The sequence below is a fragment of the Caloenas nicobarica genome, chromosome 23, assembly GCF_036013445.1.
Source record: "Caloenas nicobarica isolate bCalNic1 chromosome 23, bCalNic1.hap1, whole genome shotgun sequence".
NCBI classification, from domain to species: domain Eukaryota; kingdom Metazoa; phylum Chordata; class Aves; order Columbiformes; family Columbidae; genus Caloenas; species Caloenas nicobarica.
The window spans coordinates 864,883-878,499 of record NC_088267.1 but is presented as its reverse complement, the minus strand read 5'-3'; positions in this window follow the sequence as shown (position 1 = coordinate 878,499).

Here is a 13,617-nt window from a genome sequence, read left to right as displayed (position 1 = left end):
GCGTTGCTGGTGGCTGCGGCACGGGCTGCGTTGCTCTGCTCGGTGCAGTGTCCTTGCAGCAGGAATCCAGCAAAGGCAGCTCTGGAAATGCTTCCCCAAGGGATGGGGAGGCCCATTCCCACCCTCCTCTTCATCAATCAGCCAAGGGGGTTTCTGTGTCTCCCCTGCTGCTTTCTCTACTTCCCTGGGATTCTGCAAAACTCTGTGCTGAGTGACCTGTTAGGAAGGAAACTGCCCTGAACTCGTTGTGACCCAGGCAGTAGATAAAGGAATCATTTACATTTCAAATCAGTAAAGCATTTTTGGCTTCGGATCAAAACATAATTGTGTTCCGTGTTATCCGTTTCAGAGTGAGTAATGGGGGTTTTGGGGGTTTGTTTATTTATATCCAGGTAGTTTCTCTTGTAAAGTGTGCATGAGGACTAGATGTAAGCATGGCAGGAAGCAGACTCTTTTTTTTCTTTTTCTTTTTTTTCTTTTTTTAGTATTATACAGTTATCCCCACAGCAGAGCCACCAAAGCTTTTCTCTTGCCCTAAAGCCAATGTTTGTTTATGTCTATTTACAATCAAATGACATCAAGCACCCCAAGTGATGCAGCGGGTTGCACTGTTGTGTGTTGCCACTCTATTTCCAGCATCCTCTACATCTCGTACAAATGGAAAACCTTTATAAACTTGGGTATGGAGCTTCTGCAGAGCTTGTGGCAATAACCAAGAGGAGTATAATTTGCTAATGTCCCCCCAGAACCAATATCGCCCCAGCTGGAGACTCTTGACATGGCAGAAGAACAAGCCTTGGCTCTCATTCCAGGTGGTGTGCTTATTGAACACCCAAACCATCAGGGTATCACAGCCTTGTTACAGAGCTGGGAATATGTGTTTAAATCCTTCTGAGTGGTGGAAGTTGGGTAACGGTGTCTTTGCAGAGGAATACGATGTAGTAAATTGAATTCTCAGGGTGCCGTTTGATCTTCCAGAGTCCTCAGCCAGAGCAGTAGCAAGTGCATCCCTTTAAGAAAACATGTCTGGTTAAGATCATCTACAGCTTCCTCTGGAGCAAGATTTAAAATAGGAGAGCTCCCCTTCAAAGAGGCGGCTTTGTTTAGCAGTTAAATTGATAAATTACTGGAAGGGATAAAGAAAACAAAGTCTTATTTTGATCCTGCGGGGTAAGACCTGCTATGGCAGAGATACTTTGCAAATAACGGTGGTTTTACCTTCCATTATCCCATCACAGAAGCCAAACAGCTTTGGACCTTGAAGGACCTTGTGTTGCTCTTGCCCGGTTTCAAAGGAAACCATCATCCAGACTGATGGAGACCCATCTGCCGGTAGCTACAACACGGAGCATCCAGTGCTCAGCTGGAGGGCATGTGAGGACAAACGAGGACAAGAGCTCCAGCCTGAGCTGCTCCCACCGCACGCGAGTGCTGCCTGCTCTCGTCCCGGCTCCCTGGGCACGGGAAGGAGAGCGGGAAATAGGACAGGATTTATGTGATCTGGTCCAGAGATACACGGGGCGATGTCAAAAGTGATTGGTTTCAACTGGTGTTGCTGAATGTCTGAGGCATCTCAGCTCCTGCGCTGGTCGAGGGAGAAGAAACCAGCATCTGTGGCAACGAAGGGATCCCCATCTCTCACACAGCTATTTTGGGGTTGGGTGTGCAGAAACGCTGACTTTTCCCCTCGCTCTCGGGAGAGCCCGGCGGACAGCAGACCTCCCAACAACAGAGGTCAGACGTGGTGAATCCCCACAGGCAAGATGCACAGGATGCGTCCACTAGTATTTATTGCACGGGTTGTTTAAATAATACAGCGGGATTTTTCTCCTGCAGAATGTGATTAACCTCGAAAGGCTCCTTGCAATGTTCAGCAAGGTTAACTTTGGTAAATCACGAACCGGGCTATATCGGCAGCGGGGTTGAGGATGCGGGCGCGTGGCTCGGGTGGTCCCGGAGATGAGGTGTTTTCGAGATCTTTCCTCATGGAGCAGGAGGGTTAATAAATGTGCTGCTGCTCGGGCAGCTCAGCATAAATCCATAGATGGAAAAATTCAATAGTTGCACATGAGATCATGAAATAATCCCAAAAGAATGAAAAAAAAAACAACAACCCTGCTCTGATACCCCTGTGGGAGCTCGGTTTCAGCAGGACTCATAAAATCACCACTTGAGCCCTTGGCAGAGTGTTAATTATTTTCCTGCCTATTAGAGCCACGTGTGTAATTGCTCCAGCGCCTGTTAGCAGGGTGAGCGAATTTCTCTCCCAAATGGCTCCTTTTTTTGCCTGGTTTTCATCTAGACACAGTCGCTTGGAGATCACATCCAAGTCTTCTGCTTAACTTGGTGTCAAAAGTCATTGCTCAGCAGATGATCCCTTTCCACTGGACTGCGAAGAGTTGAACCCACTTTGTAGCCTTGAGATGCCAAAGGAGTTTGCACTGGGGAGAACTCCAGGGTTTGCGAGCCTATTAGTTCCCTCTTCTCCAGAAAATCATCCCAAATTTTGCATAATTTTGAGGGAGATTAATCAGCATATCATAGGAGAAAGCAGCACTGACAGCTGAGTTCCCTCTCGCTATGGGGTTGTTTCTTCCCGGGAATTGCTTCTCTCTGGACGAGAGCCGAGGCCAGGCTGTTCTTTGGTTGCTGTTTAATTAGTTCCTAAGTTCTTCTAGCACAAGTGTGGATCTACATAAATTAACGATAGTAATCTCTGTAAGCACCTTTGTAAGGAGCAAAGCTTTGTAAGGCACAGGTTCCCCACCTTCCCTTTGGACCTGCACTTTTCTTCTTCGCCCTGTTTCTTGCCTTTTTTTTTTCTTAACTGTTTTTAATTCCTAGTCCTTGCGTTCTGCCATCTGTGTCTGGGTCAGGATCTGCAGCCAAATACCACGTGGCAAGAGGGAATAAATGGCCTGTGGGTGGCTCAGACCCTCATGGCTGGCTCTGCCACCACCCAGCTCCGCTGATCCCCCAACACGTGCCCCGTGAAAAGGAAAGATGCTGCTTTTGGTTTTTGTCTTCAGCCCCTAGAGATGCTCTAACAACTGAGCCTGACTCCTTGGCAGGTTTGAGCTAATAATTGCACCCAAATGTGCCTGCAAACATAATCGGTGGTAAATGCACAGATATAATCACACCGGCGAAGAGAAGAGGTGCCATTTAGCAGCTCAAGAAAAGCCTGCAAAGAAGCAGCTTTCTTCAGACTATCAGTCCTCGGGGAGCAATAGCGCATGCAATATTCAGCGGGACACGGAAAGCAACACGGAAAGAGCCATAAATATCTCCAGGAAAAGTATCTCTGATGGAGATGATGAAGCTAAAGAGGATCAGAGCTCTAGAGAGGCTCCTCCACGAGACCTTCTCGCCTATGGGAGAAACCCACGGTGTTTACCCACAGTGTGATGGTGTTTCGGGCACCAGGAAGGTTTCCGAGCCCCCAAACCTTTATGGGGAGCGGGGCAGCCTGTGCACGTAGCCGCACTGCCCCCAGCACAGCCCTAGTCTCATTACAGTATTTTCCATAACATTACAACACTGACATAATTATTGCAGGATTTTCCATTAGCCAGACCATAATTGAAAACTTGCTGGGGGAAAACAGTGTCAGGTTGCTGAAATGAAAGTTATCCCTTTTGCTCCCCCCAAAATCCTCTGTTTCTTAGTTATTCCTGCTCAGTCCCTCCCGGGTCCCTTTGCTGGTGCTTAGTCCTTGGGTGGCCATAAAACTTCTTCATTTCTGAAATCAGCACAACTTAATCCTCTCCAGAGAGATTATAGCCAGAATTTGTCACGGTTGCTGATGCCTTTGCACTGATGGCCAACCAGCTGTGACCATCTCGGGACTTGTGCTGGGCTGCAACAACCCGCTGGGGTCACAAATATATATATATATATAAAAATATACAGGCAGGCATGGACTGGGATGGGTTGTACAAGGTGTTTGGCATTTTCTAGGTAAAACTTCTCAGCAAAGCGCAGTAACTGGTGTTATTTCACCTCCTGAATTTCTGTCTGTGAATCCATCCCCCTCAGCCCAAGCAGCCCCGTCCTCTCCAGAGAGGGAAAACTCCCCTGTGCCAAGAAACTCCAGCTGAGGGCTGCGAATCTTGCTGAGGTCCGGCGGCAAGAAGCCAGACCTTGCAATGGAAAGGGCTGGGCTGTTTTAATTGCAAACAGCGTTACTGGCTTTGCTTGTGAAAGGGCTGCACACCGTGACCGAGCCTGTCCCAGGCAAGCGGGAGCTCACAGCGGCTGCTCCCTGCGTCTGGAGAAGCAGCTTTTGGATGTTTCTCCTCAAAAGCCGAAGCTTGCGATGGAGCAGGGCAAGGCTGAGCCACCCTCGTGCCGGGCTCCTTTCGGCAAGGCGAGTTGCGCAGCAAGCCCTGCGCCAGCAAACGCTCTCCGTGGGGGAGGCGGGCTGGCTTTGCATGCCTGCTCGTTAACATGTGGGGCTAATTACGCACGAGGAAGGGCAGGAGGCTGGCGGGGAGGGAGCATGTCTCTGTGTGTGTGTCTGCATGGTGCGAACTGTCCCGGTGCCGCGGGCAGCCGTGCTTGCCATGTGGAGTGATGCGCCCAGGATGCTGGGCTGGGAGCGGGCAGAGCCGAATTCTCACAAAGGGTTTAAGCTGCAAAATGTGATTTTTGTGGGCACCTTTTCCCTGGAGAACACGAGCCTGGGATGCTGGCAGAGCAGCTCTTATAGGGATATTTGTGCAATGTGTGTGTAGCTGACGCTGTGACACAAAACTGTCCTGACGCCTCTCTTTCTTGCCCTGTGTCCCAGGGCACAGCGTGGGGCAAAGGACAGCGGGATGGCTTCTTGTGTTAAGGTTGCGTGTTTGCCCAGCGCTTGGCCTTGCAGGAAGCAGCAGATTGCCCTGAATTCCAGATTTCTGTGTCAGGGCTGAGCCTTCGGCTGGGAATTTATAAGCTGCTCTGCAAGAGGTGTCTGGGGTGACACCAGCTCCTGATGTGCAGGGACGTGGAGGGGGCTGGCGCTGGAGGAGAGGTAGAGTGGAGAGACATCGCTGTAAAAAGATGAAAGAGTAGGGTTCATCCCTCCGACCTGCCCCATTCCCAAAGCTGTAACTCCCTCTGCACACCCGCACAGGGAAAGACCTCACAGATTTGGACCCAAAAGTGCCTTATTTATCCCCAACCTCATTGCCTGTCCTCAGAGCCTTCTCGTTCTGGCAGTTTTACCTGGGTAAGCTCCAGTTGGCGGTTCCATTTATCTGGGTTGCATTAAGCAGCTGGCAGGTTGTGTTGTTCTTTAAGTGCGCGTAGTTCTTCCAAAATTCATTTCCTTCCTAGTGAGATGCAGCGGTTCCCACAGGCTGGCAGCCGTGACATTTTGCAGCATCCCAGTGACCTTCCCCAGCAGCCACTGGTCACGGATGAGCTTGCTGAAACTCCCACATCCTGCTTTTTCCTGGTAAATATGGAAAAGCGGGATTACAGATCGATCATCTGGGCTTTTTCTTGCATCCCATCAGCTGTGGATCTGCTTATTTTTATTTAGAAACTAGTGTATTGAAGGTATATACCTGTTGCTAATAGATATTCCAACTGAGGTCAAAGTATGTTACGTCTGGGGGGGGTGGGAAATGTAATTAAAAGCTCTTCATTCTGCCAATAATAATTAAACAAGTGCATTTATTAGCCAGGGAAGCTCCGTTTCCGATGAGCATTGGTGGGATCTGGGGGTGACTAGTGGGATGGCGTTAATGGTGAAGTATCCTGCATGGGGATTTCTGTTCTGGGGTGAATAATGAGATGTCCAGAGGGTGTGCAGCAGCCTGGGGGAGGGAACGGAAACTGGGATTTTTATATCCCAGGACTCCTGCTTTCCTGCAAGCAGGAGATGACATCAAATGCATCAACCCCCCGACTCGCCTGTATCCCGCATTGGCCCCTCTTTCCCCGCCACGTTTGCATCATGGAACATGGTGAAATGACGTCCCTGGGCCTCAGCCCCGGCCGCTGGCTCAGATCCACCAGCCGCTTGGCTCCTCCTGCCCGGGGCCGCCCGGGATGTGAACACAAGTTCCTCCTCTGTCCGGGGAGGGGGAAGTTTTTCCCCTCCCTCCCCTGATGCTGCATCTCTTCCCCTCTCTGGGAATAATTATAGCTGCTTGGGAAACGCCAAGGAACGGCAGCAAAAGAAGCCGCTGCCTTTTCCTTCTTCCTCCGTTCTTATCCACCAGCCAGAACCAATTAAACCTGCGGAAGCTCAGCTCTTTCCTGCTTCCCTTTTAATTTCAGACCCTCTGGTAAGAGGAGACATGATAAAATGTAAGATTAAATGCCTAATACTGAGGATTTGGGATTACTGAGGTCAGGCTGGATGGCTGGAGAATGTATCTGGTTAAAGAGAGGCTTGAACTGGTGATGCCTTCCTGCATCTTCCCTCCCACCAGCAGCGTCGAAACGGCAGAGCGAGCGTGAAACCTTGCACAGATCCAGCCCGGAGCTGGTCAGAAATGAAAAGCTTTGCTCACCGATGTTCAGCGCTGGACTTCAGAGCGGGTTTCTGCATGGGGCTGGGGGGTGAGGTCCAAAATCCTGGCCCAGAGCAGGGTGGGGGTCCAAGGGTCTTAAATTTGTAGGTAACGGTATTGAATAGCCCCCATCATCAAGCAACCGTAGGTCATGGTGACATCCCCTCCGCTTCTCTCTCCGTACGGGAGGGTTTCAGGCTTTGATGGCTGGAAAGATGCTGCTGATTTATTCATGGCCACTTCCCACCCATTAGCTTTAATAGCTCTCACTGCTCCCGTCTGTTTTGGAGCCGGGTCCTGTCCCTGCCCGGCCTTTGCTGGGAAGGTTGAGCACCGGGAGATGCCGGAGCCCAAATAATTTCTTGGAAATCTCTGTTGTGCCAGGTTTATATCTTCAGCATCCAAACTTTCCAACATGGAAGGAGGGGAGTGCCAGCAAATGTCCCCTCTCGGCTGCTTCTTCCTCTTGATCTTCTCACTCAAGAAAATTGCGGAGATGAAATCGTGGAGAAGCTGCTCTGCCTTCCTCCCAGCTGCTCGCCGGCAGTCCCATATGGCAAAGGAGCTCTGCTCTGGCTTGTTTGGGGTGGAAACGTGCCCTTAAGGTGGAAATGTGCCCTTTGGGTGAATCCCAGCCTTGTGCAAACCCCGTGGCCGTTGATCTTGATGAGGCCACCCCATCCCCTCTCGCTGAGCAGCTGAGGGGGCCCCGGGACCTTCCCAGGGGAGGGAAAATCAAGTGTTTGGGATAAAACTTCCACGCCTGAACTGGCAAGAGGGAAGCCATTCCCCCAAAGATGCCACTAAATGCCTGGGTGCTCCTGCTCTTCAGTTCCCTCTTGGCTTCCAACCCCTCGCCCTGCTCTGGCCCCCACCTCCACCCCATGGCTGTTTTATTTTACCGTCATCGCCTTTAAATGTGACCAGGTGCAGCTCCAGCCCTGCTCCCAGACTGGGGTCCCTGGGGACTGGGCAGGAGAGATCTGGGGGGGCTGCCCCCGCCGAGCCCCCCGGCTGGGAGCATCGCGGTGAGATGCAGGGGAGCGTTTTACCTCCTCCCCAGCCCTGGAAAGCGAGAGATGCTCTTTGTGCGCAGCGGCTCTGCGCCTGTGAAGCGGCATGGGTGGGGGAGCAAATCTGTCAGGGAAAGGACTGAGGAGGGTGAGCTGGGATCCAGGGATGATGCTGAATATCCCAAATTGAGAAAGCCTGTTGTGTCTGAGCTTCAGGCTCATCTCCTTTTCTGTGGGATTTTGCCCAAGTCCTGCCCCTTCCCGTGGCCTCCACTCCCTTCCTGTGCCCTGGGATGTGGTTTGAAGCAGGGACATAGAAAAATGCAATAACATTTAAGAGATGCTGAGATGCAGCTGATGGGTTGAGGAGCAGATAAATGTGTTAGTGCTGAGATGCTGCTCAGGTTCCTCCTGCTCCTACCTGACTTGTGGTAACTAATTTAATGTACAAGAAAAGGCTGTGGGCATTGTATTGGGTGTGCCTTTTTTTTTTTTTTTTTTAATTACTAATCATTTAGAGGCTTGGTAACAGAACCAGAGGCTTGTCCGGGGCTGCCTGGGGAGCTGGTGCTCAGATACAGCAAGAGATGCAATTTAAGTGAGCAAATAATGGTGAGGGCACAGTTCTGCTTCGGGGGTATTCGCTGTGTTTGGGAAATGCGGGGCTCAGTTATCTTAGTTGCCAATAATGCCTATTTAATGTGCTGACCTAAGGTGTGTCCTCAGCCTGTGGATGGAGGCAGGTGAGGGGACATTCTCCTTCCATGGCTGCCCGAACACCTGAACTCTGCGCTTTTCCCTGTGTGATGGGCTGGAGATGCTTCACTTCTGCATCAGCAAAATGAATGTCGAAGCGTTTTGAGAAAGGGACATTCAGCACAAGACAATTCCGTGTCCTGCTGGGGGGGACATAGCCAGATCCCGTCAGTGTCACCTCTGCCGAGAGGGTCCCTCCATCAGGCTGCGAGCGGGGGACAGCAAGCTGCTAATGAAGCCCTGGTGCTAACGAGGGTATGATTTAATAAGGGAGGGGATGGGAAGCACAGAAGGGCTGGAGATTTCTCCTGTAGGACAAGACATTGTGTACCTGCCTGTCCCTTGCCTGTGCCGGCAAAGCAGGAGTGGGTTGAAAATACAAATTGCCTTCCCCCAAGAGCCACCTGGAGCTGGAATTGTTATGGCTCATTTTGAAATGAAAAGGCAATCTCAGAATATTGCATTTCTGTGAAATATCCCATCCCAGCTTTAGCTGAAGCACTTCATTCCAGCTTTTATTTTTGTTACTTCAACATTAGCAAGTGCTAATGCTTAGTAATTTAGAACGTAACTGAAATGACAAACCGAAATATTTTGATGTGGAAACCTCTCTGAAACCTGGGAAAGAGCTAGAAGGATGAGTCTTTTGGTGCATTTTGGGATAATCCTTCCTAGATGGTCTCCTCTTCCCATCAGGAGTCAGATCTTGGTCCCTTGTGTGACCAAGCAAACGAAGTTATGGGCAGATGCAGCAATCCCAGAGCAAACCCCCCTCTCCTGAATGCTTCTGGATGCTTAAAATTAGGGCACGGACCCCCAGCCTGAGCCGTGCACCAAGGTGGTGAGTATGTACACGATGGGAGACAGCACCTCCAGCTCTGTTTTGTCCGTAACACGCATTGCATATTCTGCTTTAAAGAGACAGTGGGTGAAATTAAAACCAGCTCCAACACAGATTTCCTCCCCCAGCTTGCGCTAACGCTGCATCGTTGGAGCTGGAAATGCGATGGCCAAGTGGCCTCTGGCTGATGCTGGTCCCGGGGTTGCAGCACCTGGTCGCCGCTCTTCCTCCTCCTCCTCCTCCTCCTCCTCCTCCTCCTCTTCTCCCCGAGCGGCTGCTGGAGCATCAGGAATGTAAATGCAGCAGGCAATGTTATCTTCCCAAATATTTTCTGTCGAGTGTGGTTATGTTTCTGTGGCCTTTCAGTTGCATGAAACTTGACAGAGCTGCGTTTTGGCCTGAAGTTATCAGCTTGATGTTCCCTTCAACTGGAAAATGTTCCTTTTTGGTTGTTTGTACGGAAGGAATAATTCTTTACGTGGAGCTCTGTGACCCGGGAGCCTGGTCAGGCAAGGAGGAATTGCTTTACATGGCAGTGGAGTAGAGATCCCATAAATCAGATCCCACCTTGTCTCCTGGACAAGAACTGCTGGGTAGAGTATAAAATACAGCACCATCCGGTACAGTATGACATGTGCAAGACAGGAAAAGTTTGCAAAACAGGATTATAAATCAGTGGGAAGAGAAGAGGCATTTAACTGAAAGCTTTGGAAATGTATTAAAACTCATTTTTTAAATTGGGTTAACTTGTATTAATCTGTGAAAATATGCAGGTTTTCTTCTACGTGGAGACGGGTGACATTTCCAGAACTCAAGTCTTTAGGCTTTTCCAAGTTGTTAGCAAAAAGCTGGAGATAATTACTTTTCCAGGGACATAAAGATAATGACTCCACATTTGCAGAACATGATTAATAACAAGGCTGTTTATATTTACAGTCGCTGCACTTACCACTGAAACGGGGCCACGTCCGAAGCGCCCGTGGAGCCTTTTATCCCCCGGTGCTGGGAATCCGGTGCTGTGGTTATTTCCAGGCGTGATACCAAAAAACTATCTCTGAAAGGGACTTCGGGGAGATGCTGGCTCATCCCCCTGCTCCTAAGGCCTTGCCCAAACTTCCTGCCCTGGCGTCAGTGGATGCAGGGAATGTTTCTTTTCCCCCCTTTTCTCAGCAGTGACCTTGTGAATACTGGGGGAAGCTGCTGCAGCATCTCCTGCTGGATGGAACTTGGGTGGAAATGGGATGGAATCCCTCATGCCCTACAAGTGCCAGCTGCCAGCAGCCCGGGACGCGATGGCTGGTGGTCAGACTCCTCAGCCAGAGGTTGATTCCAGCCACACAAATTTCTGTCTCTTCCCAGTGCCCCACGACCACAGGCCAAGGATGCAGCAGCGAGGAATAGCCATCAAGAGGCTTGTTTTAACCTCCACAGCTGACTTGGTGGTGGGAATATATCACGTCCCCGCTCTGTGCGTCAGTTTCCCCATTAGTAGGGAAATGTTGGGTTTGTAGCTTGTGCTTTTTCGTGGCCGTGGCTCTGGGGCTGAGCAGAGCTAGTGACCCATCCAACCCCATCCTGACTCCCCCAGGGCAGCATCACCCACCCCACCCTATGGCAGAGAAGCCCCTGTGGGTCCCTCAGCCAGCAGGGACCCTACTAACAAGAAATGTCACTGCCGAGCCTGCTGCCCAAAACACCTCTGTGGCTGGTGACCCTGCTCTAGCACAGGTTGGCAGGTGCCTCTGCCAGATCAGGGACACCGCGGCGGCTCCTCTCCCCCCGCTCTGCTAATGGGGACGGATCCGCAGCCCTGGGGAGCCGATGCCAAATCCCGCTCCAACAGCTGTATGTTCTCCAGCGTGAGTCATCCCCCACCCTGAGCTCGCAGCCTCTCCATAACAACATTCCTTCTCTCTGATCTCAGCTCCTGGCTGGGATCGCTCGCTCTCTAGTTCTCCTTCCTCCCTCCACATGGTTCCTCCTGCCCTGGCCCCAGCGCAGAGCAGAGGAGGCTTTGCCAGGATCGCCAGAGCTTGGAACAAGGCGGAATCAGATCCCTTTTGTCCCCCAAAATCAAGAGGATGTGCCCAATTACCATGAGATCTGTTTTTCCTCTCTCTGAAGAGAGACAGTGACATCGATTCCTTTTCATATCGTCTTTTGTTGTTCTTGCCCATCCAAGACGTGTGTAAGAGCAACCACTGACCACCCTCTCCCAGAGCATCAGGGAAGATGCTCTGAGCTTTAGCCCTGCACAGATCTGGTCCTGCTATGAGATTTGCTCCAAAGCCACCTCCCTGAGCCCCTTCCTCCCTCCCTCTTCCTGCTGTCAATTTTGTCCCCAGTGGGTTCTTTTCTCCTCTTCCCCTCTCTGCTCCTCCAGAAGTGATTTGTCTGCCTCTCCCTCTGTGAGCTGGGTACCGCGAGTGGCTGGAAGAGCCAACCTGAGCTCTCCCTCCTCCTCAGCAGGAGCTTGTCCCCTGCACTGTCCAGCTTTAACCCCTGGAGAACTGCTGGCAGCTGCCCTCTCCCCTGTTCCTGTCTCTGACATCTTTTCTCACATTAATGGCAAACCCAGGGGAGACCGACCACCTCTGAGCATCGCTGGGTGACCTGCAGTTGGGAAATGGCTTTTGAGCGGGCTCCAGTGTAGGGATGGGCAGCGCCTGCGCCAGCTCCGCGCTGCCGAAAGCGCTGACCCTCGCTCCTGAAGCTGCAGGCGCTGGGCTCTCGCCGCTTCCCCCTCCGGCTCTTTGGCCAGCTCCGCCTGGCACAGGTACAGCCTCTGAATGGAAATCAAATTTTGCTCAAAAGCATTAATTTCTTCTGGATTGTGGAGTGCCCAGATGGTCTCCAGCAGTAATGAAGGGGGACCTTGAATGTGTCACTTGAACAGCGTGAAAAGCCAGAGTCAAATATCTGGGCAGTTGTGTTTGTTGGTTTGTCTGGATGAGACAAGCATGATTGCGGCATCGCTTCGGTCCAGTGGTGCAGCTGGCACCTTGAACCCGCAGCTATAATCCCTCATTGCTCAAGAAGCTCCAAAGTTTCCCAAATGATGCTTTAATTGAGCCTGGCAGGGGAAGGCGACACTGTACAGCATCTCTGCAGCATAACCCAGAACTGGGGATTTTCTCTCGTCATTGACTCACCGGATGATGCTCCCCTGCCAGAGACGGGTGAGGAACCCGATGTCCTGTGCCCCATTTCTGAGCTTTACCCCTAAACCCCTCTCCTGGGCACTGCTCCCTGCCACAGAGCCAGCCGACTGGATTCTGCATCTGCTTATGGACCACGGGGTACTGGCGGCAAAGTCACGTGGGGAGTTGCAGGGTTGTTTCTTGTGGCTCCCTGGGGAGAGCAGGGATCTTGTTTGGTGCTCTGAGATGTACCACAGCTATGGGGAAGAGGTAGAACAGAAGCTTGGTACATTTTATTTAAAGGTGGATAAACAGTCTCTATGCCCGCAAAATATCAGCGGTTTGAGAGTCTAATGGGGCCGAAACTACTCAGCATTTACCGGTGCATTGTGTCACGGTGCTGGTGCATGAATATGTTGGTAAGATCGGTTGTTTCAGTGCATCATGATGTGCCACCAGCACTTATAGCCATGGGACACCGCTCTCTGCCCCGTGAGGATGAGGATGTGAGGATGAAGATGGGGATTCACGGATGAGGATGGGGATGCAGGGATGGGGATGCAGGTGAAAATGAGGATGTGGTGATTAGGATGGGGATGTGGGCACGAGGATGCAGGCATGCAGCGCCAAAATCCTTGGGCTTGACAGAGAGGTCTGCGTGTATCTTTTTGGCAAGTTCAGAGGAAGAAAAGCAGAGTGCTGTACTCAAAGCTGGCTCCTTGCAGAGGCTCTCTCTTCTGTGTGCCTGCCCGGAGAAGAAAGTGCCTCAGGAAACTGCTTTAAACACGGTCTGTCTGCGGGGGGGCTGCAGCAAACGCCTCGGCCGCCAAAGTTAACTTGGGGTAATGTTTTTATCCCAACTGCTGAACTCTCCTGTGCTCTCACAGCTGGAAGGGGGAAAAATTTGCAGCTCCAGGCTGGCCTGGCTGGGAGGAATGGGATCTGAGGGGGTCTGTGCCGTGCGAGAGGGAGAAGAGACCCCGGCCCGGGGCTCTGAGCATCCCCGCGGGCTGCGGGGAGTCCCATCCTGCGCGGGGGGTGCCGGGCTGAGGGTCCCTGCAGGGAAAGGCGGAGAAGGGACCCGGGAGGGAGGCGGGGAAGGGATCCCGGCCCGGGCTCCTCCCCGCCGCTCCCCGGCCCGGTTTGGCTCAGCCTCGCTCGGAGCCCGGAAAATCCCCGCGAAGCGATCGCAACTTTCCCACGGCCGCGAACCGGCCCCGCCGGAGCCCGCAGCCCCGGAGCGGGGCTGGGGGGGTCCCGTCCTGTGTCCCCCCCGGCCCCTCCCCGCCAGCCCCGCGCTCCGCCCCCCCGCGGGGCCGCGGCCGGGGCGGGAACCCGCGGCCGGGCGGAACCTGCCG